Source organism: Ambystoma mexicanum, chromosome 5q (assembly GCF_040938575.1).
Source record: "Ambystoma mexicanum isolate Mex_15411 chromosome 5q, UKY_AmexF1_1, whole genome shotgun sequence".
Taxonomy (NCBI): Eukaryota; Metazoa; Chordata; class Amphibia; order Caudata; family Ambystomatidae; genus Ambystoma; species Ambystoma mexicanum.
This window is the reverse complement of record NC_090933.1, coordinates 890,275,353-890,301,976: the sequence shown is the minus strand read 5'-3', so window position 1 is coordinate 890,301,976 and position 26,624 is coordinate 890,275,353.

Sequence of the window (26,624 nt, the reverse complement as noted above, 5' to 3'; positions counted from 1 at the left end):
ATTCCATAACCAACGATCGATCTTGAATTTGAAACATCTCAAATTACATTAGTACCCTCACATTTTCATTCCCTTGGTAATGTGGTTCAAACAGGGTATTTTGCTGGATCATGCAAATATTGATAACATTTCCCAATAATGGATCTCAGTAGTATCTGGAACCTCTCTATTGAACTGTGCAATGGAAACCCCCCTTTCAGTGTGATATTGGGACCTGAGGTTACTTGGATTTTTCCCAGGACCTGTTCCATATCAATGAATTCCCCCAGTCGAATTCCACTTTTGGCTAGTTGGTCTGTCAAACTATTCCCATTTTCCTTATCTTAGAGTGACCCTTAGTATTATTTCAATATATCATCATATTGTTTGATGACACCAAATCATCTAAGGGTTAAGTTTGCAATTATTTAAAGGTTTGTTGCTGGCACAAATCATATCTCCGGCTTTCCAACTGATTAAATGTTCTACAAATTAATTTTGGGCGTAACCTGAATCTTTAATTATCATTGGTTCTTGTAGTTGATGATGTATGGATGTATGGCAGTGAGGATTGCTTGATGAATGACCACATCCTCTGCCTCCTGACTATTCAGGGGATGAATGTGATAACCAGTTGAGGGTTTTGGGGTAGCATTCACCCAATCATTTCTAATGTCAGATACCTTCTAATACCAGATATCAATTCTTTCTCATCCTTTTTAATAATATGGTAAGAACATCCACTCACATGAACTCTTTGCAACCAATGGCAGGTGTCTTCTTTGTACACTTTGTGAGGTGAAGCAAAATATACCTACACATTATCAAGTGATTTAAAATCTTCTGCTAAACAGTGATCTTCAGCACTGTCATGCAGGTCTGATGATCCTCCAGCCATCTGACTATTTTTTCTTTTGGCATATCAGATTTCTTCAGAGTAACCGCCCAGAAATAGATTCCAGGAATTAATTATTGAATTATAGACATTCCTAGTCCGAATCCAGTCACTCTGCAAATATTGTAGAGGTTGGTGAGAGGTTTCAACTACAAAATATTCCCCATGGATCAAAAGATGGTTATTTTTTAACCACCACCCATGTTGTTGTTAGGAATTCCCCAGCTTCATGGTCCTTGTGGCAATGTTGGCATAAAAGACATCCTTATGGCTCTCATACCCACTCAAGATGGCACAGAATCGGTCCTCACTTGCTGTGTAAACCCAGCGATCTAGTTGAGCACTCTAGTTGTTCCACACGAGGGAAGCACTGAGCTCTCCACAGGAAGAGATGCTTACTGTTATGCAAAGGATTTGCGGTGCTTCGATTATTACAAACATAACCCTCATTTTTTCCACTGCCTTTCTGCAAGCATTCCGCTCTTGCATTCCTCCTTTAATTGCCTTTCTCCTTAATTCTCCCATTCTTAGTTCCCATTTCCTTCCTCTCTGCCCTCGCTGGCTCTCTCGCTCTCTCTCCCTTTGCCCCCGCTCAGCTCTCTCCTGTTTTTCCTTCTGGATTCCCCTTTCAGCCACGCCAGCCACTTGTTTGCCTACAGCCTTTCAATCTCAACTGCAGCCTCTTTTCTTCTAGGCTTTTCTGCACGACTGCCACGCTCTTCCCCTTTTGCTTACCGCAGGCTCCGACTGCCATCTCTCTGCTCCTGAACTCCGCAACGTTCGGCTGCTCCCCTCACTTCAGTTGCTTCCCGCTGCATTCTCTTCCTGCCTTGTTGTTGATACCAAATTCTGAAAAATCTCCTGTCCGCACTGGGATTCCACAGACTGTGCATCTACACACAGCTACAGTGCTTCCCGAACATATCAGCCTGGTGTGCCTACGGCTCTACTCAACTTCAGGAGCAAGAACACCTTTTGAGGGGTTTTCCCCTTATTCCTTTGGTCTTGGCCCAAGGGGTTTCTCCTGAGTTCTTTTTTCTCTACTAGAGCTCTGGAGAGGCTTCTGGGCATTGAACTATTTACCTCATTTCAAAAACAAAGACTTCAAAGAAGAGCAGGCAAGTTCCTTATTCTCATAGACTGCTATAAATTCAGATCATTGGGTCTACTTTGTTGTCAAAATATAACAGTTGTTGCCAAGAGTTGTTTTCATTTCATTGAATTTAACTTCTAGAGTTGACAATGTCTTACTTGCATATGTAATTACTTTATTAAACCAGTTTGTGTTGCTGATGTAAGACTGCTGTTGAACAGGTGTCAGAAAATCCTGTGGCCAAAAGACCTCCTTGATTGTAATGACATTACCCAAACAAGGAGCCTGGAAAAGACTTCTGTTCAATAGTTTCACACCCTTTGTTTGCAAGTAACCCCAATCCCACTTCACTCCAAAGGACATGTGGTCTGACCACACGTCCTTTGCGGATCCCGCTAAGGAACCAGGGTGCTAATAACGGGCCCGCTATTTGCGAGCCCATAATTAGCACCTTCCCCATTCCCATTGAGCCCTATCGGGGCTCAAATGGGAATGGGGAATGGTTTACTGAATGGGGACTTACCGGGTCCTCCAGGGTCGGAATGACCCGGTAAGTCCCCATTCAGCCAGACCGGACCCAGACCCGGGTTTCGAGGCAGCCATGGGGCTAATAGCACCATGGCTACCTCCAAGCTCTGAATGAGGCCCGATATCTGTACAATGATTGGATTTGTTAAATCCATTGAACATTTTTTTAAATCAACCGCCATCCCAATAGAGGTACAGTGGAGTGTCACTAACAACTATTACACAGGGTGTACCCCAGGGTTCGCCCCCAAGTCCACTTCTTTTAAAATTGTATTTGCAACCTTTGGCGGATCTCATCCATGCTGTTGGGATGAGATTCTGTATGTACGCTGCGGACACCCAACTCATCCTGCGATTAGAATGCATTACCCAAGGTCAAATTAAGCGTATTAAATCATGCGTAGAGCATGTTGGGTTTTGGATGTCTTTGAATAATCTGATCCCGTTATTACACTTCCAGTAATGATCAAGAGAAATAAAGTTGGATAAGGTCTGATTTGAGAAAGGCACCTTGCCGAAACACGTGTAATCCATAGGGCAGATCAATTAAACTTCCTTATCACACAACAGCAATTGGACTCAGTCTCCAGCATACATTTTTTTCTGGTGCAGTAACAAGGTGTGACCACAGCAGCCTGGTTTCCTAATTAAACAAACGGAGTTGAGGAACTCAAAGTCTCCGTTCTATGGCACACCAATGCGACAGTGCAAATTCTTGCATTTAATCAGGTTGCGGGGGTTCTAAGTGATATCAACCCAAAAGTTCCTTCAAAATCTGTCCAGTTCAATATGTGCAACTAAGGCCCTTGACTCCCTGGCCCTGAGATCATTAGGGAGCCCTTGCTTCTGGCTAATGTCTTTGGGTCCTTGCCTCCACCTTTAACATCTGTTTGTAATTTAGGCATTTGGCTTGACCCCGAGCTCACTTTGTCAACAAAAATCAACACATTTATGAGTAGTTGCTTTTTCCAGTGGAAGTCTTAAAAAATATTCCTTGATCAGCTTTCCAGTAAGAATCCAATCCATGAATATTTTTCAATCTTGAGATGTTTGAATTACTGCAATACGATATATCTTGGCAAGCAAAGAAAAAGCCTTTTAAATTGCAGTTAATTCAAAATGCTGAGAGACTTCTTTTTTTTCTCAACAGGCAGGCTCACTTCTCCCCAGTCCTTCAAGAGCTGCATTGGTTGCCTGAGGCACAAATGATAGACTTCAAGATGCTTTGCACAGTACACAAGCTTTTTGTCATGAAGATCTGCCTTTTATTCGCAATTGCATGATGCATTAGATCCCTGGCAGGCAATCAATATCCTTTTCTGCCAAATTCCTGAAAGTGCTGAAGTTTAAATAGCATTGTTGTGGAGGGTGGGCAATCCTTCAGCTTTCTGGCACCTACATTATGTGATGGCATCCCTCCTCATCTGTGGACCATTTTGAACACTGTAGAATTCAGACGTTGTCTAAATACCTTGTTGTTTCTGAGCTAAGTGACACACAGGTCTGGAACACAGAGGCAAAGCTGGAAACTCCTTTGAGGTAAGTAGTGTGCTCTGTAAATGTATTACCTATCTACCTAATAATACTGAGATGCATTCTAGAGCTGAAGAAACTCTGATTTTGAATGCATGTTTATAGATGTGCCTAACAAACGGCAAGAAAGGAGAAATAAACAGCCAAGATCTTCCCAACTTTTCACCAACCAATCTACAACCTCTCCCTATCCCACTGTCCAGTTTTCTCATTTCCCCTGTTCCTATCTAACGGAAGTACCCTAATCCTCTTCCCCTCTTTTGGCTAAGGGCTGGGCATGGTATTGCACCTTTCCTCGGACGGTATATTCGAGAGGGGTAGCTGGGTACCTGCCATTTGAACGAGAAGACTAGCTTTGACAAGAGCAGAACAATATGCTTTTTCAAAATCGTTGAAATCCATTGGATGGCCTGTAATTCTGGGCCAGATTTTGTGTTAATAAAATCAAAATAAATTGCTAAACTACTTATATTATTCCTTGGCCTATGGATTAGTTGGCCCTGAACCCCTGTGAAGGTCAGCCATGGATAAAACATCAATCTATTTCCATCTAAAGTGGGAAACCACTCAGTATTTGGTGAAAAGGTTTATTTTTAAGGTTGTGATCTACTTCTGTTGCAGATATGATGGTGATGCCCGGGACTAAGTATTTCTGAAGTGGATTTACACTTGTTCTGGGTGCTGTCCAGTCAAGTATCACTCAAGATGCATTTGGCACGCCTTTTTTAATTTAATGAAGCCTTGGCATTCGGCCGAGAGGACCTGGTTCACACAATCCATCAAAAGCAAAGATGTACGTAGTAAATTGCTCCCCAGTAAGAAAGGTAAGCCTTGAGAAACACATACTATCACTAGGTGGAGTCCAATTCTGTAAATGCACCTACTGGAATGTCGTTTCAATCAACATTGTGCAGTCCTCCAAGGAGGGGTTTGAGGGTAATGCAATGATTTTCACTTCTTCCTCTGTTCAAAGCGTTGAGCACTTCTCGAGAGATCAAGGTTGCCTAATACCCTGTATATATGAGAGACAGCAAGTCCCACAGTCCCTGAACTTAACTAGGTGCAAACAACCTTTCTCTTTCTCTTACAAAGACAGATTGCTCACCTTGCCCCTGTTGTTAGCTCCCCACCCTCTTGTTTCTCTGCTCCACTCAACATGTTCTTCCCCCTATGATTTTAAAGCACTCTGTTGCTTCTCGAAAGGAGGTATGTGTTCAGAACATAACCTAATAATGATAATAATAATAATAATAATAATAATAATAATAATAATAATAATAATAATAATAATGCTCCAGGTTACTACCTCCATTTGGAGTGCATTCTATAGAATCATCCGGAGATGAAGGTATTGCCCATTTTTCTTTCGATCACATACATTTGGGTTATTTAATTTTGGGTCTCATATCTAGAAGTTCTTGAATAATCTCACTATTGTATTAAGTCATTTGTTTCTCTCCTTTTAAGCTTCATCTTCTGATCTTTCTGAGGTGGCAGTTCACCTTTGAAAGTGAAAACTCATGGTTCTGTCTCAACTGAGTTCTTTTCCTTAAAGGTGATTGGGAGAAGAATAGGAGTCACTGCTGGTGTCCAAGTTTTGCCGGAATCACAGGGGTGTTTTTATGGGGTGTAAAAGAAGCTTCCTCTACGACTGGGCATGTCTTTTCTAGTGGATTGCCCTTTTCCTTTTCCACTTGTGTATTTTGGTGGAGTCTCCCCCCTGTCATTGCCCACCTTGAACTGTTGATTCAGTTTGGACAGTGCTTCAAGAAGCATTAGTACTAGGTTTAACCTGTCGGCCCATCATAATTTGAGCAATGCTCTCTGTCAGTTGTTTCACTTGTCACTTCAACTGAGAGAATGTGTTCCCACCCTCTTGATTGCAGAGTTGTCTTTATCCTCTGGGGGAGTATTTCCGGCACGTCTGATAACTGCTTTTGCATGTATTTCGTGTCCCCCACTCACCCAGTACTGGGATACAGTATACTGGAACAAAGGAGAAGGAGGAAGAAGGTTGTCTTGGTAGCTGCTTCTAGGAGGAAGTGAATGGTTTCTTTCCTGAGATAAATTCTGGTCCAGATCCCGCTGATAACGTGATCCTGGGTTCTGATTATGCCAATTACTGTGGCCTAATATAAGTCTCTGGATTTGTTAAATCAGTATAATGCATGCCAAATGGAAGACTAGTCTGTTAGTTATGAACAGATAGTCTTCTATTTCTGAATGTTAGTACACTTAACAGCAGAGAAGTAGGTCTTCCCCCCAACCTGTAAGTCCAATGGGGAAGTACTCTTCACCTTAACTGCTTTAATTGCAGCAGGTGTCTGTTTGGGTTTCTTCTATTTGCTTTTCAGAGCTGTGGGATTCTAAACCTCTTAGATCCATGTAGCCCAAGTCATAATCCTCTCCAATGATCTTGAGTTATAGAAATCATGGGATAACTGTATGTTGCAAGGGCCTGGAAGACAGACGTTTCAATGTCCCAACATGTCGGGAATCTGTGTAAATGCATGCTTGAATTCTTTAGCAGACTTCCTAGGAGATTTGTCCTAGCACACACTAAATTGTATGCTGTCTCAGTTGCTTCATTGCTGTTTATATGGATTTAACAGTACTTTAAACTTTCCACTATATGAGGACCATTTATGGTGATCTTGGTCATTCACTCCAGCAAAGAAATTAGAAATCTCTGATAAACTCTGAGATAAAGGTAAATTGTTTGAAGTTAATTTTATTTTGGTATTGTCACAATCCAAATGAAACCATCATCTGTTCCTACAATTCTCAATGTTCCCAAACAGACTATTCCTTTGCATTTTTATGATACAGTGTAAAGATGCATACGACTTTGATCTCCTTCATTGTATCATTCTTAAAGTGTTTGTTTTCTTCTAATTTGGGACCAACTTCCTGCATCAGGATCAGAACCCTTATTTGAAATCTTCCTCCCTGTTTACATGCCTAGCTTCAATGTCATAATGACTGCAGGAAGGTTTGTTATGTGCACAGTATAAGAAATATTTTCCTTTCTCCATGGCTTTTCTGGGATGTGTGCCCAGAATCCATGGAGAGGTTGGATAATATGGATTTTCTTCTTGTCATTGTTTAATCTCTCAGTGTTTCCCTGTCTATCCAGGGGTTCTGGGGTTCCTGCATGATCGCTCATGTGGGAAGGAGCTTATAAAATGCAAATTGTGGGGTGTATTCCTTTTGATACACCTCTTCACTGATTTGATTCTTGGGTGTGCCCTAATTTCCCCTCCTGACTCCCCCATGTCATACTAAGTGAGCCACTCCCCAGAAGGCCTAGGTTGTTCGCTCTGTCTGACTGTAAATCCAGCTCTTCTTGTCCCCTTCGGTATTTTGGAGAAGGGAACATAGCATACCTCATACCTCCAATGTCTTGGTTGGGGCCAGGCTTATCTGATCCACTACTATTACTCAAGACATTTTTGGGAATATGGAGGGGTTCTTGGAGACAGGGGAGAATTTACCCCTCACAGAACATTATTATTAATTTTGACACTGGTTCACAACTCAATCTCAGGCACGGTACCAAAAGTAGCACGTAGAGCGAAACATGAATCCCGATATAGATTAACTTGGATCACCATTAATAAGGAGTTGAAGGTGAAATCGACACTAACGCCAAAGAGATGAATTGAATATTCAAGATTATAATTAGAATGCGAATAACACTGATATCCAACTGGAATATAATTTTCATGGGAACAAAAAAGGAATAGTTTAAAACACAGAAGTGTGCAGTAAGGGCAAAAGAACCCTCTTTTTTGATGGGGGCCTGACTCCGGAGGGTTTAGGCAAATATATCGAAAGAAAATGGAGTCAAAGGCTACCCTTGCCAATGACGCTAAGGTGGTTTGTCTAAAAGGGTGCAGTGGAGCTTTGGATACTGTATATCAACATGCTCTTCCAGAAAAAGGGAGACAGTTAAGTTCTGCAATTTATTAGTTCACATCCGATAAAAGAATATTTAAAATAATGACATATGCCGTCCTGGGCACAAAAAGATATTGTATATAGATCACAATACTTTGTACATATTTCAGTGGGTTAGTACAATTCAAGTGACTGTGATTTTATGTATTGCTAATAATAAGGCAGTACACAAGTATGGTCGACACACAAACAATTGAGGTGTTTCTGGTGTGGTGGATGGGTGGAAAGAACCAGCGGTTGGAGTGGTCGTGACTTGCTGGTAATGGCACCGCACTGTCGTCAGGACTGAGGGAAATTGGAGCACAAAGGTGCCGTAAGGAGAATAACATGCACCTAAGGTAGTTCAAGCGTCATGACTGATTGTTGTTGGAGGTGCCGGCGGTTGAGTGCCTGGCGTGTTGATTGTAGTCCGCAAAGTGGATAAGTGATCTTTGTGGTTGCTTGCAGGATCGATCTTGAATTCAAGTCAAAAAAAGTGGCGGGAGCCGTTGTTTAATGTCTACCTCTGGTTACTGTGAGATTCCTCTCAGCGAGCTGTAACAGTGGCTTGCGTTGTTGTCTTTCGATATAGTTTAAAACACTACACTGGACCAACAGATACCCTGATTAAGAATGGTTTACAGCCTTGAGAAAGCCCTTGCTGGGTGAAACACGTGTTTGCTGATAGAAACAGATAAATATAAAATAAAAAATAACCAATGCACCATGGACATGGGTCATTAGAATTTGTCTTCATTATGGTTAAAGGACATTGGGCCTCATTTCAAGTTGGGCACTGCAAGTAAAAAGCAGCGGTATTACCATATAGTGCTTCATTACCGCAACTCCAACTGTACGTTTGGCCGAAAGTTGGAGGGTTCATCTCCAGCTATTAGCTGTAGGTAAATCTGCAGAGTTTCTGCCAAATTACATCAGAATTACCACTGTCAGAATGGCCACTACAGTAATTCTGCCAAAATACCCCATTGAGTCCTATGCACTCAAAATAAATGGGGACTTAAACCGCCTACTGCCACTTTTAATCGGCAGTAATACTGCGGGACCAAGTGGCGGCAATGGTAATACAGTTTGGTGGTATCTCAGTAGATTTACCATAGAGATACCATCACCCTTATAATGAGCCACACTGTATTTAAAGATCTACAATAGGTGACCTTACTGAAATGGTAGTATAACTTGAAAAGCTTACCATAACCTAGCATTGTCACTGGGGGAGCGCATGTGATTTGGTAATTTAGACTTGCTTCATTAACACAAGATGTGGTTTAAGTGGTGTATTCAAATGCATACACACCGGGACCTCTAGAATACAGTTACTGAGCACGGGAGGACACGTTCAAACCCCTTTCCTCTTTCAGTACCACAACTCAACCGGTTTTCTTTCATTTCTTGCCTTAGTCGAGCATTATTACTCATTTCAATAATCACCTAAATACCTATTGTGTATAGTAGTTGCAATGGCTGGTCCAATGGACCCTGTTCTTCTCAAATGTTTATTCATACTTTCTCCACCCTTTCCTTCATTTGGTCTTTTCATAAGTCAAAATTCTATATTATCAAGTGCCTGTGCATAAAATATAAATGGGTGTGCACAAGCCTAGGCCCTTTTGTGTCAGTTACCATTTCTAGACATTTTAAGACTGAATATTTGATCACAAATAACAATCAATAACTAATGATAATTAATCAATAATCAAATGAACAATTTGTCTAAACTATATTTCTGGCTTCACAATGTATCCATATTTTATCAAAATAACAATTCTGCAAAAACACAGCACTAATCTGAATTCATATAATATTGGAATTATGACCAATAATCAATCGATATTATTCAATCACTCTTAACTCACATATACATGTCATATCCCGAAAACAACCTATATCCTTTTTGGTTTGGGACTAGTTAGCTTGGAAAATCTAATTCAACACAAAACATATCATCTTGGACACAATGTGTGCTACACAGTGCATGCATGTGTGGACATCAGTGACATCTACCTTCCACATCCCCGCTCCGAAACCTCTAATTTGTTGCAATTGTTTATCTCTATTAAAGTATGTTAGTCTATAAGGGGTCGGACTGACACTAATTTATCAGCCTATACTACAGCAATCATACCTCTCATTCTGGGACAGGAAATGAAGTGAAGACATCGCCAGATTCATCATATACCCTTCCCCAAATGTCTTGGCTTCCTGCACAAGGGTCTTTTACTAGACTCCTCTTCGACAGGAGGTTTCTCTTCACACTTAGTATCCCATCTCCAGATAGGGCCCTCAAGTATAAACCCTTCTTCCTCTCAGGAATCACAAGTGGAGTACGGAAGGGATGAGTTATTAGCATTCCTTTGGAGGGTCTCAAAAATTGGGACGTCAGTTCCAATTATGGTCTCTTCCGAAAGTCTGGGAATTACATTTGCATTTATTTGAGTTGTTTTCCCTGAACTCGAATGGTAACTGGGGTCTGGTGGTATATCTCTTCGTCTGCGTGTACGCAAGTGATTTATATAAGATACCCTCTCCACAGATCTCTAGTGGAGATCAGGTCAGCTCTAACTGCTGTCTGTTTACTCCAGAAATCTATTAATGCCTTGACAGGCACCACATTTACTGTGACAGAATCATGGGCTTTAAATAGAGTAACCCCAAATAAATAATTGCTCGTAGTTTCCAACAATTCCTCCTCAGTGAAATAAACTTCCTCTCATTCCCTTCCAGTCATCTATCAAATCTCCATGGGATCTTCCTTTTTATTTAATGGACAATGTCTGGCCATATGCTGGGATTGTCCACAGGAGAAGCACACAGTGGAAGTTGGTTTAAAAACCTCTTTCTTCTGGTTTTATATCCCCTCTCTTTTTGCCAACTATAATTTTGGTATCCCCTGTGAGACAAGCATGGTATCAGGAGAGACATAGGCTCAAATGTAACAGTTTCAAAACCTTTATTTAATAAAGTTCTGGAGTTTGTGTAATACCTAACTAGCCCTAACTCTATAGGGATTATTCCCTCGACTGATGTTTCTAAGGACCGTTAATGTCGGAAAGCCCAAAACCAAAATGTGTCTGTGTCTAAACCCATGCTTGCCCTCACTCTTTGAGAAAATGTGAAAGAAAGACTTCTTAAAGAATGAAATAGTGGTTCACAACAACAAGGAAATGGAAACCGTAGCTGGTTTCAGGTAGTCTTACCGGTTCCATGTGTTAAAATCGCGGCAATAATGGCCATTTACACAAAAAATTGCGTCAAAAAGGCTGTGGTTTTACCACCGTAATCCATGTAAAGGATGCAGGGGACACCCCCTCAACACCCAGGCCCATTATACCATTTAAGGGGAGCGGAGGACACCCCCGCAACTCCCGCTCCCCTTAAATGGTGTAATGGGGTACACCCTTACTGGGTCAAACCACAGCATTTTTGCAGCGATTTTTTGTAAAGGCGACATTTTTGCCGCGATTTTATTACTGCATACCGTCTTACCAATAGGTGTAGTTCTGCCAGTCCAAAAGAGTGCAACTCCAAAGGGTGGCCCTTGGAACCTTTCATGTAGGGCTCTTGCAGTAAGTCAATAGAGTTCACAATGTCTCTGGGTCTCTTGGGGTCGCCTTCCCAAGATTTGACCCTTCCAGTTCCAAAAAAAAAAAGGACACAGTTTCTGTTAGGCCTCTCAGGTTTCAATAGATTCACAGTTTCTTACTTTACAACTCAATTAAGAATTCAATTTCATTCTGGCCTCTCAGGGTTCCCTTCCCCAGGTCTAGGCCTCTCCTGTAAAGTTCACAATGTCCTTGTGGGCCTCTTAGTATTCCGTTCCCCAAGCGTAGGCCCCTTTTATCTTCAAAACAAACACAATTCTCCCGTCAGGATTTGCCTTTCTCTGTATAGTTCTTGTGAGGTCGCTCAGGATTCCCTTCCCCAAGTTTAGGCCTCTCTTCATAAAGTTCAACAAAGTCTTTAGTGGGCCTCTTATGGTTCCCTTCCCCAAACCTAGACCCCTCATTACGAAGTTCAACAAACAAAAAATTATTCGTCTTGTCGCAATGCACCATTTTAACCCACTGTTCTTTCCATGTGGTAGTGTCAGAGACTTTCAAAAATGCCAGGCTTTGGCTCTTTCCCTGCGCGACCACTCTAACTTCTGACCCCCTTCTTTGCACTCTGTATCTTGCACTTTCCCTTTTTGACCTATGGGTTACTCGTAACCTCTTTCCCTGCTTTCGGGTTGCTTGCACCCTCTTTCCTGCTTTTGGATCACTCGTGCCCTCTCTTTGCTTTCTCTCGCTTTGACTTTCACTTTTCCAGTCTGTCGGGTCACTCGCACTCTCTTTCCTGTTTCGGGTCACTTGCACCCTCTCTTAGATTTCTCTCGCTTTCTCACTTTCAGTCTTTTAGGTCACTGGCACCCTTTTTAATTTTTCAGGTGGCTTGCACCCTCTCTTGGCTTTTTTGTCACTTTCCCCATTCCTTTACTTTCTCTTATCTCTTTACTTTCGCACCGAAAGTGCCTCTTTCTTCATGCTCTTTTTCGCTTTCTTTCTGCTTTGTTTACCGCTGTGCCGCTTATAAATCTTTTCTGCTTTCACTCCCACTCCAGCCACCAACACGCTCTCCAGTTTCTCTCTTTGCTTTCATGAAACTCACTAGGAAGCGCAGCACTGGCGAGCGGTCTCCTCGAGATGCACTGGACCGAGGTCAGGGTCTCACCACTTGCCCCTCAGACACTCTTGGGACTGGCACACGTCCCAAGGGAGTGAGCATTCCTCTAGACTCGGCCAGCAGTTCGCAATCTGCCTCACTCCAGCACTCTGCAGACACAGCTCCCTAGCTCGCTGCAGCCCCTCAAACACACCGTGCCATCGTCTCGGCAGACCACTCTCCTCTGGACTCTCCAGGCTTCTCCCACTGTTGTTCCCTTCTCCTTGGCTCTTATGGTCCTGATAACAACTCCAGCTCACTCATACTCTTTGGCAGAACCACACCTTTTATACTGGTGTAAAGAGTCAAGTGGAGTCAGGTTTGAATAGTTAAAATAAAATGCCTGACCTTGCCTGACTCCTTCAGTGGTAAAATTCAAAGGTGTTGCACGGTAGGCCTCACTTTGTATTCCCATGTTGTTTGTATGGGTAATCCCCATTGCTCCCAATTGTCTCTTCTTCGTCCCAGTGCGTATTGGAAATGGGGAGGGAGAGATGGGGTGTGACTGGAAATACCCCATGAAGGCTGAAGGAGAGTGGGTTGGTGTATAATTGGGAAAGGGGGATACCATCTCTCCGTACCAGTAGATGTTACATGTAGGAAAATGAGGGAAGGTGTTTTACCGCAACCTAAAGAGGTTGTAGCATGGATAACCATAGATTTACCATCCCTAGGAAAAGGGGAATACCGCATCTCACCCATGTGTACCGCACTCCTACTCCCCAAGGACTTTGCATACAGGTGAACGGCCCTTGCTTGTCCACCCCCAGGTTCTGGATCCAACAGTGATGGCTGTCCCCTGGCCACCTGAGCAGAAGATCCAGGGGGAGAAGGAGTGAGAATACCCTCAGGCTTCTCTCGCCCCACCCACGTCCTCCAAGGATCTTTTAAACCTATTTTAGAGAAGTTATCTTGATTTCTGTCTTTTATGGGTTTTCTGTCTCCTGGGGCATATAGAGGATGGGGTTTCCCTCTTGGGTCCTTGTTCGTCTCTTCAGCTCGGTGAATTGATCTCAGCTGCCTATTGGCTTCTGCATGATTGTGTGCAGTCTCTTTAGCTATCGCTAGGCTAGGATTATTAAGTCAAAGGATGGCTCTCTATAAGTAAGGAGGTAAGGAATGGATATACTGTTCAAATATCAGGGTCTAGAATACTACCGGTAAGTTCGTCTTTCCGAGCCATAAAGTGATGGAGTTTTGCACTCAAGCTCCTAATTCTATAGGTGTTTCTCGAGGGTTCAATTTGATCTCTCTTAATTTCTGCTGTGTAGAAGTTGTCTGTTTGGCCAACTCTTTGTAATAACCTCTGCTTAATTTCATCAAATATGGCCGGTCCCAAAGGATTCAAAAGCTTATATAAATTCTGCAACTCACCTCTTAACGGGGGAGGCTAAATAACACGTTTTTAATTCGTCCCCCAAGAGAATTGCTGTGCCAATCTTTCACAATTGAGAAAATAATTTCCCAAGTCCTCCCCATCTCTATAGGGTTGTAACACCCCATGAGGCATAATAGGTCTTTGCTGGGAGGCAACAATCTGTTCTAGTCCAACTTGGAGCCATGTTTCGGCTTGCATTCGGTGGACTGTTAACTGGGTTAACATATTTTCTATAGTGGCCATTTCAGGGCCTAAACTAATTTTACTCAGTTGTTCCTCAGTTATAGTAGGACATTCTTTGATAGGCTCTCCCTCACAGAAGTCAATGGGCATCATTCCGAGATTGGTGGTAGTCGTGGCGCTATTTGCGCAATGACTGCCACCAATAACGGGGCCGAGTCCGGTGTGGTGCAATGGGGACTTACCGGTCTAGTCCGACCCTGGCGGGACCGGTAAGTCCCCATTGCACCAACCATTCCCCATTTCCATTGAGCCCTCATAGGGCTGAATGGGAATGGGGAAGGTGGTATTTATGAGCCTGCGAATGGCAGGGCCATAATTAGCGGCCTAGTCCCCTAACGGGACCCGTAAGGGACGTGTGGTCCGACCACACATCCCTAGCTGTTCCCATTAGGGGACCTCGGAATCGGGCGGTAGGGGATTACCGGCACCGGTCTCCTTACCGGTGCCCGGTATCCCCTACCGCCCGACACGTAATGAGGCCCAATGTCTTTTTCAAAGGTCCACAGGTCAGAGTTTTTAATGGTACTCTCAGTTCGACCCACTCCAAAAGAAAAAAATGTCCTCCTTCGATCTCTGAGGATGTTCTAGCCCTGTCTGTCTTGCCTAGTCAGGAGTATTACTTGCCTTTGTATGATCCCCAAAGTTATTGTTTCCTACAGAGACCTTAGTGGGTCTTTTCGAACCTGGTACAGTGCCTAACGAAGCTATAGGTGGGAGGGCTTTACTGGTATGAACTACACATCATATTTTACTATTAGGTTTTACAGCATAGGCTGACAACCTTAAGGTGTCTGGCAAAGGGTGCCCTTGGAAAAGAAGTAGCTGACATCCAATGGGGTGACAGAACTTTCTTACTATTATTTGTTTAATGTTAAGGATAGTTTAATCTGTGGCTACTTCAATAATAAAGTCTTCCCCTTTTGCTGTTTATTAATTACTATCATCTAAGACGTTCCCTGGAAACTAAAATGTGATCCTAGTGGGTTCCCCAGTCTGTATCAGCTGAGTCAGAATCCCACTCCAACACCATATGCGAGGAGCCAGGAATGAGACATGAACACAGAGAAGTCATATTTGTGGTTATACACTTTTATTAAATAATAAGGGTTTGGAAAATGCCTCACTGTCCCTTCTTCTAAGAGGTATTTCCCTACCTCAAAAAAACCAAGGGTCTCTTCAATGTCAAGATTCCAAAGCAAAACCGTCCTGTGTCCGAAATCCTATCCTTGCCCTCACATTCTAAAGTAACTCTAATATTTAAAGCCGTAATGTCTTTGTTCTTGAAAGGTGCACACATCTTCAAAGTTTGAAGGAAATATAAAGGTACTCCAACCCAAATGTTCCCAATGGATAAAGTTCACAGTTCCAGGGGATGGCTCCCTTCCTCAGGTTGCTGTTCAGGGGTTCTCACAACTCCAGTAGGCACAAACTTCTTTGGAGGTTTCTTAGTAAATAACAAAAACACTTTGTGCTCCAACACAGTTAGATATCAGTTCCACCTATACATACAACCAGGTGTATTTCCCAGCCAGGTTATTTTCCCCTTCAATCTCTCTTTACTCACTGTTTTGGGTTTTACCTGTAATACTCCTGAACCAGGACTTTTTTGGATGGCCTGCATTCTGTCAATTTGTAAACTTGAACTTTAGCCTGTATCGACTTGGATTTGCCTGGTATACTCTCCGGCCAGGGCTTTTAACCTGCTTCACTTTATACACCCTTGCAGACTTGTGCTTGCCTAATGTACTCTGCTGCCAGGACTTTTAATGAGCACTTGCAGACTTGCGCTTGCTTGGTAAACTCTCCTGGCAGATGTTTTAACGTGGGTATTCAGTCATTCCATTGAATGACAATGCATCTAACAGAAAAGCATCTATTTTTTTCACCGAAATACCATTCCATAGAATGGCCATTTTGTTGAAAGAAATGTGATGGTTCCATCGAAATGTAAAGTTATGATTAGAGGTTAGATTAGGGTTAGGGTTGTGTTAGGATTAGGGTTGGGGCTAGGGTTAGATTAGCGGTTACATTAGGGTAATGGTTAGGGTTGGGGCTAGGGTTAGCTTAGGGTTACATTAGGGTTAGGGTTAGGGTTGGGGCTGGGGTTAGATTAAGGGTTACATTAGGGTTAGGGTTGGGGCTAGGGTTAGTTTAAGGGTTAAATTAGGGTTAGGGTTGGGGGTTAGGGTTGGGGCTAGGGTTAGTTTAGGGTTACATTAGGGTTAGGGTTGGGGCTAGGGTTAGCATAGGGTAACATTAGGGTTAGAGTTGGGGCTAGGGTTAGATTAAGGGTTACATTAGGGTTAGGGTTAGGGCTAGGGTTAGGGTTGGGGGTGGGGGTTGGGGGGTCTGGGGGTGAACCAACCCCCCCAATATACAGAAAATCTTTAAAACGATACAAGGAGCTGGCCAGTGCTGAACTGGACAGCGCCATGTAACATTGTAAAGTTGCAAAAAAAAGCATGGAAATGCTACTTTTTACATGTAAAAGTGCATTTCCATTTCAACCAGTCCATGTATATTGTCCATGGACTCGTTTCGATGGAATTGCACTTTTACATGTAAAATATAGGTTGTGGATGTTTTTGCATTCAACGGTTTGAATTGGATGCTTTTGTTTGTCGATGCTATTTTTTCGATGTGATCACTATAAGCCTTTAACATGCACTTGTAAACTTGTGCTTGCCTGGTAAACTCTCCTGCCTGGGCTTTTAATATGTTGTACTTTACACACACTTGGAGACTTGTGTATTTGCAAATGTTCATGAGTTGAGGGTTTTCCTTTCTCTCACCTTAACCTCCCTGGGGCTTTGCTCTCCTTGGTCATGGGTCCTACTCTCTTAACTGTTACAGCTTTGCTAAAGTTCACAAGGTGAGGGGTTTTCTTCTCCCCCCTTGGTCTCTCTCTGACTTTGCTCACCTCGGTCACGGGCCCAATATTCGAAACTGTTATACCTTTGCAAATGTTCTCAAGGTAAGGGGGTTTCTCCCCCTCACCCCCTTGGCTTCTCTTAGGCTTTGCTTCCCAAAAATGATTCGTTTTCATTCACTTCTCAATAAGCGTTCTTTGGTGTTGTTGCTGAAGTGCCCCGGTGTCCCTCTCTTTCTCTCCAGGGCTCACAGGCTTTCTGAAACACTCCTTTGGTCCCTTGCGGTACATCTGGACCGGTGTCTCGGGGCTCTGCCTCCAGTTTGTGGGTCCACCATTGTCTCTCACTGAGCTCCACATCTTTCACGGCTCCCCCATGGTGTCTAAGCCTCTCTCTGTGTTCCTGGGGCTGAGGGGCTGTACTCCGGTTCCCGCTGACCAGACTTGCCTTCTGTCTCTGATGTGGTCCCAGAGGAGCACAGCGGCTACTCCAGTCTTCCTCCTTCTGTCTTCAGCCAGTCATCTCCATGGATTTCTCCACAGCGGCTCACCAGTCCCTCGTTCATCCTCGAGCAAACGGGGATCGCCCAAGTAGCTTCTCTTCACTTCATTTCGCGTCCACCTTTTAAATCTCCCGGCACCTGTGAAGCAATACAGAGGGAACATCCCTAGAAGGGAAAGGGTGGTATGCGCCTTCACCTGACGATGCCATATTATGCCCCTGAGGTGCACCTCCTCCCATGTGGTCCTCCCTCATATAGCCACTCCCAGTGTCAGGATCAGATAGCGGCTGCCGTCTCCTAGCCACATGGGGGAAAGCCCCCCTTGGGAAAGAAGTGAGGACATTGCCAGATTCATCACTGTAGTTACAGCCACATGAATCTTAAGCACATAGGTATCCTCACATCTGTTCCTTGCATTGAATTGCTCTTAAAAAGGATCATTAACGTCAACCCTATTTCCTCTAATTTAGGCATTTGGCAGACACTGCCATCATAAACCTAGGTACTCACATTTGCCAGCTTGTGTCATCTTATGATTAGATAGTACCGTGATGGCAGGGCCTATGCCTATCCAATGCCTACACAAAAACAAAACTAGTGGATTTACAAGTGCTTGTTTCTTCATGTTATCAGTCTCTTATGTTTGTTTAAAAGGCTGCAGTTCTACTGAAGGCCAACATGTGTCCTCACAAGAAATCACACGACCTCAAATCAGTTAAAATATATTTTCCTGATTAACCTGTGATAAGTGAAATGCCATCGGCAGAGTGATCAAAGGCCCGGTTAACGCACCCCTTATACCCAGCTTATTTTCAGCCTTTTTCCTGTTTGTATTTAGAGTTAATCAGTGTTCTATAGAGGGAAAGGCTCCCTTTAGAGATTGTGCAGTACAACTGGGAGAAATGTACATGCAAGTGACAGATACAATACTGTTCATTTTTACTAGCGTGCAACAATCTGTACAGCGAAGCAACTCGGCGTTTAAGACCACGTCATCAATGAGGTGATTACATGCTGTTATTCGTAGTTATGCTTCACCGTTAGTTTATAGAGATGCCATATATCACACGATGCGCCCCTCTCTTCCCCCTTGTGTGGCCCCAATACCAGGACAAATCAGCAACGCTGGTCCTGATAGTGCCGCTGCACTAGAATCTCAGAGTCATGCGTCTGCCGCACAGATTCCCCATTGCTCACCCACTCCGTCATCCATCAATCCCCACAAACAACTTAACCCACTTCTACATCCCTCCACAAACACAACCATATTACTACTTATGCTTTTTTTATACCCGCTATTCCATGCATTCATGCAACCATTTTCACCCGCACAACCATGCACTCATATAATCATATTCATCCACCCATGTAACCAGAGCCACCCACTGATGCGGTCTTTATTTTTTTAAATGGTATTTGTGTATGATACTAAACTGAGAAAAGCCATCAGTGGAAATCCTGTGTCTTACTCAATGTAAATTCTCACAGCCAACAACACATGGATGTTGCAATGAACATACACAAACAGACACGTACCCACTAATACGGTCACACTCATGCAAACTCTTATAAAAACACACACACACTTTTTTTTAAAAAAAACACGTACCTTTAAACACTGTAATCTCTGGTCTTTATTTTTAAAATGACGGCAATGCTGTATTAGAACCCGTACAATATTCAACTTCTCACACTTACAATGCCATAAACATCGACTGTGATAGTGCTTGTTTTCTTTGTATTAAATTACTTATATTTGGGCACACCCCACACAGTCATGCTTGTTTTTCACTGTATCATGGTACTTTTATTTTTGACTTTCTGGTTTTATATGCAAAAGGAACTACAATTCCCAGAATGCATTTTTAAAATGAAGATTGTGAGAATTACTGGAGCCTAACATGGCATGTTACAATAGCTCCGCCAATATTTCCAAGAAAATAGGTATTTTATTTTATTTATTTTATTGAGCATTTGTAAGTTGCTTTATACAACAGAATTGTGTTTCAAAGCGCCACAAGGCTAAATGCGAAGGGAACAGGGGAAATATGACGAGAAGTGCAGGAGAAGGGGATGGAAGGGGGAGCAAAGCTGGAGGAGGGCCCGGTAGGGATGTGCTAAAATTAGTCAAGGAAGAGGACCTCAGGCTAAGTGCTAGTGCGAGCGACTCTCAAGGGTGGGATGTGGAGCCTCCAGGCAGGGATCCGCAGGGCAGTGCAATGGGGTGCGGGGGGCACTGGTGATTACTGGGTGGAAGGGCCTGGGATCCTGTAAGATTCATGAGGATTAGGCCACCGGTCGCAGCAACAGTAGGGTGATTAGCAGGGAAGCGAAAGAGGGAAAGAAGAGCAGAGTTTTATCCATTTCCGGAATTTAAGGAGGTTCGGCTTAAGTCTGAGAGGGGCAGGAAGGCTGTTGCAAAGGGAGGCAGCAGCTCAGGAGAGAGACGTGCTCCCCACCCGCTGCTTGGAGAAGTATTTGACCGTGAGAGAGTTGGAATTAGAGGAGCGTAGGGCTCTAGCAGGGAGTATTTAGGGTGGGAAAGTTGGAGATAGTGTGGACCCAGCCCCCGGAAGGCCTTGTGGATGATGCAGAGGGTCTTGAATTTGATCATTGAAGCCACTTGGAGCCAGTGGAGAGATTTTAGGACTGGAGACATACGGTACCTGGGCTTGAGGCCAAGGATAAGTCTTGCAGCTCTATTCTGGATTAACTGGAGGGGTGAAGGGAGGAAAGAGCTAGATTGAGGAAGAGGCTGTCACAGTAGTCCAGTCTGGAGAGGACCAGAGCTCTGGAGACATTGAGCTACTGGGGGAAGGTGAGAAAAACAAGAATGCCTCAGAGGAGGTAGTGGGACTTCTTGGTAAGGTCCATAATGAGAGGGATAAAGTAGAGAGGGGAGTCAAAGATAACCCCAAGGTTTTTGGCCTCACAAGATGGTGGGGGAAGAGGACCCAAAGGCATTGAGACAGAGATCATTTGCTGCACACCATGCCTGAATGGCAGACTGACAGTCGGGGATGAGAGAGGAGGAAGAGGGGGACGTAAAGGAAAGCTTGAAGGAAAGCTGTGTGTAATCAGCATAACACTGGAAATGAGGAGAGAGGGGGGAGATCAGGTGAGCGAGAGGCGCGAGATAGATATTGAAGAACCAAGGCAAGAGGAGAGCCTTGGGGGACGCCGCAGGTAGAGAGGGTGGTGATGGAGGAAAAAAGGGCCCAACTGCAGCTGGGAAGGGCGGTTAGTGAGGAAGGAGGTCAGCCAATCCAGTGCACGATCAGTGATACCGAGGGTGTCACAAAGTCGTTTTATGAGGATGGAATGGTTGACCGTACATTTGATAAACGTTGAAGTTCCACTACTATGCATACTGATTAAAAGGTGTTCAGAGGCCACCTAGGTTACTCTTTCTGACTGGGGAGACCCATACTGCAAGGCCAGTTCTGAGAACAGTGACGTTAAAAGAAAACCCTTCACCCTTCTCATGCCCATGAGCTGATTAACTTTACCAAAATTGACGTATAGGATTGATGACACACTATGGTCAACTTTTAATCTGTAAAACAACCACATCAAAGATGTTAGATGACAAACTTGCCGTATCACCAGCAGCTGTGGTACACTAAAGTTCAGAATCCCTAATGGAATGGATGAAGACACAAGACACCAGCAATTGCAATCTTGATCATCAAAGCCCGAATGAGTGGCACCCTTTATCTGCCATACACAATACTGGAATAACAATGGGCATTATACCTCTAACAAATAATATCTTTTTTGTATTGGTCACATCATGCACATGCTAGTAAGCATAAGTAACTGCACACTAAATACTACGTGGAGGTTGCCTTTCATTGACAGTCACCTCTGACCAAATGTGTTAATGCATATGTCCAAATAGTATTTGTTAAGCCTCCCTGGGCATTGCAATCACTGCAGACAACTACATGGGTGTGGCTACCATTGAATTGCAGACATTTATTGATGTGAAGCTGGTTGCAGCAATGGACTTTTCAGTCTATCATTGGAAACAATACATCCTTCTTTCAGGTCGATGGTTTTAAGTCTTACATTTTAAGATTATCCTATAGTGCCTATAATGTTTTTCAAACTTAATTAGTCCCAATTTAACAAGGCCTACCCTACATGTTGCCAACAGGTGACTTCCAAGTGTCTTATATGAGTAACTTGTGCCTACTTAAAACGTAATTTTTCACAGTAGCTAAAAGTGCCATTCTTAAGCAAAATTAGGCATTGCAATCACTGTGGGTATTTACATGGCAATGCCTGCCATTGAGATGCAGAGAAACTTTGTCTTGCGTCAATGGAATGTTAATCTTACCTATAAACATGTTTGTACGTGCAGCGAGGTAAATGCAAACAAAATATACTCCTTTTAGGTCATGAGTTTTAAGCCTTGTTTTTCAAGTTTCTTATGGTGCCATTAATGTATTTTTTCCAACTTACTGGATCCCAGCTGAAGATGACTTGCCTACGTTTCCAAATACATGATGTACAACTGTGTTATGTGAGTAACCTTTGCATGTCTAAAATGTACTTTTCCAGCACCGATAGAATTTATCATTGTTTTTCAATCTGTAGCATTATATGCCTGTTTTGATCATTTCCTTAATGTAGTACTCTGGAGTTGTGTTATTCCAAACACACTGTTCCTGCCCCAAATCAAGTTAAAATGAACACTTTCATCTGGTTGTTTTTATGTCAAAAGAATATCCAGCATTGTGTTAACTTGCAGCTCATTTTATTCTGTTAACAGCATCTGAGGAAGAAGTCTATGGGACTTCAAGAGCTAATGTATTGTCCTAATATTTTCATTTAGTCCAATAAAAGGAATCAAATCTTGGGTTTTGTATGATACTAAACTAAGAAAAGCATTAGTGGAAATCCGGTGTCTTATTCAATGCAAATCCTCACAGCCAACAACTCATGGATGTTGCAACTGAAAAATACACAAACATATAGACTCATATCCACTAACACGGTCACACTCATTTAAACTCTTGCAAACACACACACACATAAACTTTCTTTTAAAAGCACTTACCTTTAAACACTGTCATCTCTGCTCTTTATTTTGAAAATAGTGGTAACGCTGGATTAGAAACCACAAGGGTATATATAACATAATACCCACACACTATGGTAACCTTTTTAAAAACAAAGAAATTACTGTTTAAGCAGGGACCTTAAAGAACCACAGCGATCCAAAACCAAAGTAAAGAAAAGGTGGAAGTATCACAATAAGCAAACACTGAGAAAAACATGACTTTAGCAAAGAACATGTACACAAATCAAAGCTTGAAACCCGAAATAAACAGCATTCACATTGTAAAGCATCGGATTGATACCTACAAACTGGCTGCTGCTATGCCAGAGCATTCACCAGGATGAACCATTTCTGTGTGATGAAGCAACTAACTAATCCAGAGCCAATTAAGAACCCATGAAAAACAATCATGCACACAAAACAAATGCCTGCACAGGGAGGCAGGGTTGAGAAGAAGGAAGAGTAGAAAAGGGAGAGGTGAGAGTGAGCCTGTTAGATGAAGCCTGAATCACACAGGGTAAAGGCGCCATCCAAATTCCCATTAGAATAGTAACCGCTGGATAGAGCAGGGAGGGTTAAGAAGTCTCTGAAGACCTCCAGGTCATCACCATTAGCAGAAGATAGAGCTAGTGGGGCACAAGCTTCTATATCTACAATCCTGGGTCAGAGACACCTGGGTTAGGGTGGGGATTCTTCACTAGATACGAGTGAGATAGGCTTGGCCACAGGCCCCATACAATCTTCAATGAAAGCACTTGAACATCTTCTGAGACTGGGAGTGATTCTTGAGTCATCTTTAACAAAACACATTGAATTTATAAAATAGTTAATTATGACTGTGCTTCTCGGTTTGTATTACAGGTAACAAGTACGCCCTCCCAAATCTATGACTGAGATTCTGAGTTACAGGTCTATGAATAAATGTTGGAAATTCTTGGCAAACGGGTGATACAACTTAAAACATATCACCTTGCTGCCAATATGGAATACTGGGGAGATACCATTATTATTTTTTAATAACAGTGGGTGACACAAAAGAGAATCAAATTATTTTTGGTTACCACCATGAAATGTATGAGTATTAGGCATTTTATGCCTCACAATACCTATGCCATGTCTTTTTGATAGACAGGATGCCACATAGATCTTACAGACATACCCAACTCGGTAGGGTTATTTTATTCTTTTCGTATTTTTCCTAAAAACAAACTATGACATGCAAGTCCAAAACAATTCTAAATGGACATTTTTGAAAATAAGCAATCAGCTGGTGAGCTGGAGTTAAATTGGTATGATATAGAAATGGTAGAGACATTAAGAGGTGACAGCTTCCCAAATAAAAATGAATGAATCGACTGATGTGAACAGTTCGTTATAGATGATAGACTAAATATGTTGAATACACATATGTTGTAATATATACCTTGGAGAGTACATGCACATGTAAGGTGGACATATAGAACCAACAAGTAGTTAGCAGAGCCTATAGTTGAGAGAGTGCACATTAGAGACACATTGAAGGGGTATTTGGAGCAAGATGTAAATAAAGGACACATGCATGTTTTCACAGTTTTCATGTGAAACATCATAGAATATAAATGAGATTTTATTAGAAAAGGAGAGCTGTATCTAGCGATGCATATGCTTTAATCTATGGAGCTACGTGATTTTGGGAATGTCTATGCAATGGGATATGTTATACCATGTTGACACTCTGCACTAAAATCTCTGGATGACATTAACACCACTAAGCAGGTCAGAGAGAAGAACCTGACTGCCAAAACTATTGCAATGATCGCGACACACATGATAGTGTAGCTTGTGAACTGAGGACAGTTGGAACATGAGAGCACAGACCTTTCCACCCCTAACCCATGCATGACAGACTCAGAAAGAACCTTTCAAGTACAAATTATAAAATGATAAATCATATAGTCAAGTAAATTTAATTAGATTAATTGTGGAACCTCTTGTGAAACTCCTCCCAACACTAGCATTAAAATAAAGATCAATTGTATCACCAACATAAGTCAACCCAAGCACTGTCTATCCCTCATCCAAGTGTGGATGTCAAGTGCCGCTCTGAGTCCCAATTCACCAAAGATCAAATTAATTCTCCCACAAAGCCCCACATAGCATGCCCAAGCCCTATATGAATGGCATGGCACTTGATGGATTTACAGGTAAAGCAGGGGTGGGCACCACACATATAGTTCACATTTTCTCAATTTGTATGGTTCTTTTGGTTATTTATATTTATCAGTTACAATTTTAGCCTGGAGCTTTCAGAAAGTAATGATCCTATGACACAAGGATCATAAAAATTCAAAGGAACAGATAAATGAGGTGAAAACGCCTCATAATTATTGGCACTCTCAGTTAGCTCAAATGAGAGCAAAAAAATATTTTTCCACAGACAGAAATAATCTCCTACACAGGTTAAGTTTACCAGCCCAGCCTCATCAAAAATCTACTGTATAGCCAGATGCTGCGGGTGTATTCCGCAGTTGCCAGGCATTTGCACGAAAAGAAACACAACCTGGCACAGCGCATGGTTTATAATTCTCAAAGTTGTGAAGAAAAGAGACATGCATGAAAACATCCAGAAAAGACTCGACCAGAGAGAAACTTTCTGGATAGACAAAATGAATACACTCACACCAAAAGGACTGAATGAGGAAATCAATTACATGTGTTTCTTGTAACAATGAGAATACTTGAGCCAGAATTGGCCGGATATAGCGTTTGAACACAACTAGCATGTATCCACATGTATGTTCGTGAACTGGGTCCACTACCAAGAATACTTTGAGAACTGTATATTTTTATTACTCAGAAATATATTGCCAATAATGAGGAGAACTATAGATTCACCTGTAACACATGTGGAGAACGCTTTGATAAGCATGTTTAAACTACATATATACAAACCAAACCAGCCCATAGCGCTCGTTTTACACACAGAGTTCATTGGGACTAGTAGTATTTTTATAGCCTATTAGTTCATTGGGACTAGTAGTATTTTTATAGCCTATCAGACTATGGTTGGCGAATGTCCCAGAGTGGGGTTAATGTAATCAGATATATTATGTGAATTAGGATAATCGTATGGGACAGGATTACACTTTAAGGAGGCGTTGGTATCATTCAGACCATTTTTACCTTAAACAGCCATAAATAGGGTGCTTCAGCTTCTCACCTTTAAACTAATGCCCGATACATGCCACCATCCGTTGGATTCTGACCCCTTGAGGAATATTTGCTATGGCTAACACAAGTGAGTAGTCTTAATACTTCCCTGTTTTACAGATCCATGCAAGGTTACGTTTTTGTTTTGTTTAACTTCATTTTATTTTCAAGTCATGATCGCACATGTGGTAGTACTCGTACACATAGCTTTAAACATCTAAATTACTTTTTTATTTCCATTCACTGCTTCGAGCTGATGCTCGTACATTTTCGTGGCCTTTAACATCATAGTTACCATATACCACACTAAGAGGCGCGACACGCTCCGACTTATCCACTCACTTGCTTTCGTGCATTGCTGTGATGATTGATCCGACCTCCCGTTGCCATGGGAGGGTGGGACACGAGGCGTAGGTGAGCCGGCTTCCAAGCTCGAGCGCAATGCCAAGCAGTTGTCTCCATGGCGAAGCATAAAGACAAAGAGGAACCTCGCGTCCTTACAGTTTTGCTTTCAGAAGAGACAGTTTGAATTCTGGAGGTAAGAGAGCACAGTGCGTTTCCACGTACTGGATTGCACAACATTCAGGCAGAATGGGCATTGACAACTGTATATGTTCTAGGTACCACTTTCAACGCAATGCAGAGACGATTGCCTGCACTATGTGAGATACGAGTTACTCGTAGAATT